This window comes from Solenopsis invicta, chromosome 3 (genome assembly GCF_016802725.1).
Source record: "Solenopsis invicta isolate M01_SB chromosome 3, UNIL_Sinv_3.0, whole genome shotgun sequence".
NCBI classification, from domain to species: Eukaryota; Metazoa; Arthropoda; class Insecta; order Hymenoptera; family Formicidae; genus Solenopsis; species Solenopsis invicta.
Genome location: NC_052666.1, coordinates 10253337 through 10260584, shown reverse-complemented (window position 1 = coordinate 10260584; position 7248 = coordinate 10253337). Strand labels below are relative to the sequence as shown.

General features: G+C 28.9%; 1 long non-coding RNA gene across 2 annotated transcripts; it reads right to left on the bottom strand.

Annotated features, from left to right (window-relative positions):
• Positions 1-2778: 2778 nt before the first annotated feature.
• Positions 2779-5098, bottom strand: LOC113005054. 2 transcript variants are annotated; one of them, XR_005574384.1, is made up of 3 exons: positions 4690-5098; positions 4063-4189; positions 2779-3015 (listed from the first exon to the last, which is right to left on the bottom strand). It is a non-coding gene; the product is annotated as an uncharacterized LOC113005054 (long non-coding RNA). The 2 variants fall into 2 exon arrangements; XR_005574385.1 differs by having other exon boundaries at positions 4063-4169.
• Positions 5099-7248: the final 2150 nt, after the last annotated feature.

Sequence of the window (7248 nt, the reverse complement as noted above, 5' to 3'; positions counted from 1 at the left end):
AAAGAAAAAACGCATTTATTTGACAAAAGAAAAAAACAGTCTAAATTGTTGTACAAAAAGAAATTATTAACAAGGGACTTAGCTGATTACTGTTCAACGTTTTTCGCACCGGCTGATCAGCAGGATCGTTCTTTCTTTCTCTCACACACTCACACACTATCTGCTTATTTACGCTTCGCTCCGAGAGGTGTGCACACCGCGGCGGTCGCTTAGGAAAGAGAGTAGGGCCGATCGCTTGAGCACGGTTCTACCTCTCAGTGGCACTGAATGTTTCTATACTTCAAAGCAACCAACCGACGCAGAAATTACCACAATTTTAAAGGACAAATTTCAACAGATACAGTAGATGTCAAGTACACGCGATTCTCTAACATCGCGACCACTGTATCAGATTCGGAGAAGCGATACGCGAGAGCAATATGTTCGATATGTGTCAACTCGTCGATTGCAAGCTGTTAGTTTTATTTTTTACTACATAAAACAATGTAACCAATATAATAATCAATAAAAATTTTTTTAATCATATTTAAATCACAGTCTTTTTTACTGTTTGTCTGTAAATCCACAACGATACATTGAGAGTGATACCACAATATATATTAATAAATTTTTAGAAAATAACACATGTAAGTATATAACGAGAGTGATGTCGGGCTGAAAGAAGTGTAGAAGACTTTTTCATTGATAATTTAGATTAATAATCGAGATATGTCAATTGTTTATATGATGTATAATTCGAGGAGGAAGAACTGCGCGGCCATGTGCCGCTGGGGAGTCAGTCAATCGTTCGACATTTAACGGTGAGTGTGTCTAAGTTCTTTTAAAAAAATGGAGCGCTCAATCAGAGATTTGCTGCGGGTTACGTATCCGGCAAGAGCAGTAAGTATTCATTTCTTTTTTAATCTTTTTTACAGTGTATGTTACAATATATTATATGGAATACATACAATACATAATTTTTTTTGCAGACATTAATGGTCCACAACAAAAGTACTTATACAGAGAGTATAAAACATGTGGTATATCTGCAAGTAATTGGCCCCGAAATCGTAAGTTTTGTTTTTTATTATCTGTAAATGATTTATATATACAGTAGCGACCAAAATTATATCACCTTTTGATTATATTTTGAGTATAACTTGTTTTAAAAAACACAAATCTCTATTAGATTATAATATATATTTTGATGATAAGTATAACTTATGTAAAAAATAACTTTTTATTAACTAATAAAAACAGCAACGTATGAAAAAAATTGTTTTTTTTTAAATTTCCAATATGTAAAATTTTTTATCATAATTAATTTTGAGTCAAAAGTTATGCTCCAAAAAATCGAAAGATGATATAATTTTAACCGGTACTATATTTCGTAACATTACTGTTTTTATAACTTTTTTTATATTTCAGTGCATCTTTCTATCAGAAATATCAGTAGATGAATACATGAACATCGCGGGAGCAGTACAGAAAAGATTTGCTCGAAATTGGCATAGGAAGCGCAACGAACGTAAGTGAGTGAGGAACGATCCACTTATTGATTATTGGGAGTTATGCAGACTTTTTGGGGAACCATTATGGTGGGAAAATCTTTTGTGAAAATCAGAATTATAATATTATACTTATAAAAAGAGATGTTATTTCTAGAAAGCATATATAAGTTTAAACGTATACCAATTTATTATTTTAATTTTTGAAATTTTTATAAATTTTTTCAATTTTTTATAATATTTAGAAAATAAATATAAAATAATACAAGCAAAAATAACTATAATATTATTTCCCTATTCTTGTCCCCATTCTTGTCCCATTTCTTATCCATTGAATTAATAAGACGTAAGATTAACCGCGTAAGGAAGAGCACGAGCGAAGACAGACCGCGCGTATGGGGGAAGAAGGAGGACGAGGAGAATGACGCATCGTCACACCACATCGCAGCGTCCGCTGTATCAATTATAAATTTCCAAATATTTTATAAAATTAAAAATTATTAAATTAAATTAAATTAAGAAATAATGAAATAAAAATATAAAATAAATAAAAAATTAAAATTAAAATTGAAATTATATCTTAAATACTTTCTATTTTTCCTTACCTCTTATCATTATTCACCATTCCTATAATAATAAGAAAGTGTGCAAGATCGGTGAGTCATGAGAGGGAGAGCGAGGATAGAACTTGCACCTCCACTCCTGTAGACGCGTGCGAGCGAGCACCTTCCCAAGGAACACAACATAGTCAAAATGACGTCATTTTGACGTCAAAATTACATCACAGCAGAAAACATCAATATGATGATTTTTGGTTACAAAATTTGACTATTTGTTGACGTCAAGAGATCGTTTTTGTAACATGGCGATCTAATGGCAAATTTTATTTAATTATAAGAATTTTATTTAATTATAAGAATAAAATTAAAAACATGATAATTCTTCAATAAAATATGTAAAATTTATTGGAATATGTGATATCATTATAATTCATATATGTATATAAGTACAATAAGTATAATATATATGCTAGCTTTAAATATTAATGGCTCTACAACAGTGTAAAAAAATAATATACTCGCAATTTTTTAAAAATTAAAAAAATTAAAAAATGAAAAATTAAAGAAACTAAAACTATAATATTAATTGTTTATCCATACAGCATACATATCCAAAAGACGTTCAAAAGACATTTCGAAGATCTCTAAAAGATATCTTCAGAATGTCCTCTAAACATGTTTTGGATATACATGTTACACTGTGGGTAAATATTAAATAACCAATCGAAATATATCGTAGATTATGCTTGCTTATATATCTATTTTATATAGTTAAATTGCACATTATATAAATTGCTGCGTAAAACAAGTACTAATAATATATATGTATATATATCACATTTTAGCAATATCTATTTTTATGAAACGCATTTACACCACTCGCTGAGCACTTGTGCTAAACCAGCGCTTCACGTAATTTTCGGGTTTATCTAGATCAGCTGTATTACCAAACTTCAACAAAATAGTGGCTGGAAAGAAACATATTATTCGATCAATTATAAAATATCAATCAATTACAAAAAAATAATTAATAGAAAAAATCACTTTAAAAGACCAATTCAAATAAATAAAGAAAATAAAGAATAATTAGTGTTAATACAGAATAAATAATTTCAAATAAAGTAATATAATTTTATTCAAATTTAGAAGATATTAAAATTTTTGTTAAAGTTAAATGATATATAAAATAAATTATAAATGAAAAATCAAATATGATCTAAAATAATTTTAAAAGTTAATAATTTAAGATAAAATAATTATAAAAGTTAATTATTTAAGTTAATAATTTAATCGGATTATTAAAATTATATCTTGATACATTGTAATAATTTAATAAATGAAAATAGTAACAGAGTGTTTATGTTTCAATCTTGTAAAAAAATCCATTAATTTTTCAAATAATTTTTATATTGTAATGTATTAATAATTGTATCAATTAATTTGTATTCAATTTTTGAAATATATAATACTCAAATTTATAATTAAACTTCTTTTAAAGCAAAAATGATTCATAATATAGACAATTAACAAACAAGTTAGATTAAATTAAATATTAACTTTGTCAATTATTTTCTGTTGCATAGTATCATAGACGTTTAATAAATAGACTGTGTGTTCCCTACTTCAGCCCTATTAAAAAATATTCTCACTGTAGAAAGAGAGTTTTCTCAAACCGTAGTCTCGTTCTTGTTTAATAAATGTAATAAATATACTGAATAATGAAGTTAAGCATTATGAGCTATGAAAGACATTAGATAGATTGAAAGAAAGTTACAATTCAAAACATATCTCGTTCTAAAGTGAAGACAACTTCTCAGCGCAGTCTATTATACATATATGCGTAGTATATGAATTATTATATTATATCGCAGAAAAATTAAATTATAAATACAATAGTTTGTCATTACTAACAGAAAAAGCATGAATCTAACTTGTTTGATGATTGTCTAGGTAATGAAATGCATGAATGTATGCTTAAACAAACAAAATTCATATACGTGCATGGTTATACTTACTGGTTTTGCAGTCCTCCATTTTGAATTATAATATAACAATGCTCCTTTTCTTATATTGGCTATTAAATTATTTCCACGGATTTTGCTAGGAATTTGCTACCACAAGACTACAAAGATTAGAATTTCGCTGCAGTAACAATAATAATTTTATTAATTAAAATTATCTCATTATCAGACACATATATCTTTATAATATAATATATATATATATATATATATATATATATATATATATATATATATATATAATGTACAATATATCTAATATCTAATATATAATATCCTCTCTCTTTAAGTCTTCTTTAACCTAATTTATGCACGTTTTTTTACACATGACTGATATACATATATATTTTCTATCACATAATGCTAGTGCCAGAATATATATACGTGTATATTCGCGATTCGTGACGATTCGTGATACGTAATTTGTGATAAACTGAACGCAGTTAGTGCGAAAAGAAAATTCATCAATGCACGTGCGAATATAATTAAAGAATTTTTTCTTTACACTATTCGCTAACTGCATATTTATTACAAATTATGTACCACAAATCGCGAATACGCGTAGTCTGGCGCTAACATAATATATAATCTAAAACCATTACGAATAAAAATGAAAAATACCTTGAAAACAAGACGAAACACGTTGAGTCGGCTGTTGCACGTTATGGGTTATGGTTATGATCTGCACAAAGACTGGCCGGTCCGCGGCTCGACGCCCGACCAATGCGCCCGTCATATGACGTCGCTTGATCAACACGCGGTAAATTCAAATGTGATAACCTTATATCAGTGTATATACACTTTGTATTTTTTATACGGAGTTTTTCTAATAAGCTATATTGTTTGAAAAAGTTTCATTACAAAATTAATTATACATAATACATACCATAAACAGAACTATTATATATACAAAAGTAAAATATACTATATATACTGCATATATAAAAATTATATGCTGAAAAGATTACTACATTGTAAAAACTAATTTATTAGTGCATTGGAATCATATAACGAGCCATATTTGCAAATCATCAAACTTTTTACCATTTCTAAAAAACTTAAAACTTCTAAATAGATTAATTTATTATGCGTGAAAGTCTTTAGAAATGGTAAAAAGTTTGATGATTTGCAAATATGGATCGTTATATGATTCCAATGCACTAATAAATTAGTTTTTACAATGTAGTAATCTTTTCAGCATATAATTTTGCGAATATTTGGAAGGCCAAAGCAAGTCATCTTTCCGTCATTAAGTAACATGCGCTGTAATCATTTTTTCGTCATACAGAAAACGCGTGACTATTTTAAATCAAAATAAAATCATTTTGATTTTTTGTTGACTTTAGTGTGTTCCTTGGGTTAAGGCGATGCTGGAGTGACGGCCGAACTCCAACGGTCCTGCACCATCTACTAAGTGGAACTAAAAATGTCGATAATATCGATATTTTTAATTCCATTACCATTTGAGCTCTGCATTATCATTGTGTCGCTCGGCGCTTGTGCTCTGTTGTTGCACACACGCAAAGTCGCGCACGTACGTCGTGAGCTAAAAGGTTGCTTGTCACTTGCGCTAGGCCGAGAGAGAAAGCATGATACGACGTGGTCTTACATGCTACTGTGGTGTCCTTGACGTTATGCGAGATACCACAGTATTTGATCGCGCGCCTTACTCCTTCCCGCTCCCCGATCTCCGCGCAAGGCACTACCTAGAGACAGTACGCGCGCGGCTTTGTGTGTGTGCGGCAGGCAAGCGCCAGCGCCGAAGGTTACCATTTATTACGTATATTCTCTTCAACAAGCGAAACCGTCTAAACCAGTACGATATACTTAGGCATGCTCGGGCCGTCTTGTAGATGGAGTTTACGCAAAATAAGTTTTCGTCCGGTCTGTTGAGTTTCTCTCGATGAATAAGATATATGTACATTAGAAATACAGGGTGTCTCGTTTGAAATGCTCTAAGTAATCTCGAAAGATATTGAAAATACGGAAAAACATTTCAGATAAAAGTTGTATGAGCTAAAGGGAAATAAATAATAGTACATTAAATTTTTGAAGAAATCCATTTTTTAAAGCCACATGCAGGTTATAGGAATTATATGAATTCTTTTATATAATTTTAATCCGATTATTCTAAATAAAAATTTGTAAAGGTAGGAATACCAGAAAATCAATATTTTAGATTTCATAACTTATTCTTGCATTTTTATAGTATATAAAATATCTCATATACTATTAAATTTTCAATAAATGTATTTTTATGTATAAATAAAATAACGAATAATAGCGTGAATTAATTGATGTCAATACAGTGCTTTTGAAAAAATTACGCATTTTATAATATATAAAATTCATATTTTTTCTAAGTTATTATGTGTTTTCTTTTCAACAATTGATTCACCTTATTATTTTATGCATAACAATATACGGCTATAAAAATAAGTAATTTATAAAATATTTTATGTTAATGTATCAGATTAAATTATTAATTTTTTGATACCTTTACTTTCATACAATACTTTTTTATGCAGAATAACTAGAAAAATTAAAATAAATACATATAATTTCTCAAAAAAAGGCGAGATGTTTATGTGACCTTAAAAAATAGATTTCGTCAAAATATTGTATTTTACAATTATTTGTTTCGTTTGAAATCATATAACTTTTGTTTGAAACGCTTTTTCATTTTTTATATATTTTTCAAGATATTTGCACGGAGCAATTGTGAGACATCTTGTATATTATAAAATTATACAATATTGTTGCTATTTTTTCTTACGTCAAATATTATTTTACATTATGACGTAACATGTGTTGGCAATATACGGATACATTGCACATAAACACGCTATCTCTTTTCGCTGTATGTAAGAAAAAGAAATTAACGTAACTCAGACTAAAATTTGTTTAGCACATTTATTGCTGTTTTATAAAAAAATTATATATATAATACATAATACTCAAATCATATACGTACGCCGAACATAAATATGGCTACATTTATATGCAATATTCAAATTACCGTTATATACTCAGTGTGTGTGTGTGGGTGTGTGTGTGTGTGTGTGTGTGTGTGTGTGTGTGTGTGTGTGTGTGTGTGTGTGTGCGCACACACACGCATGCGTCCACGCATATAATTTATACACTGAAAATCAGTGTTTTTTAAAAAATATGTACGTATGA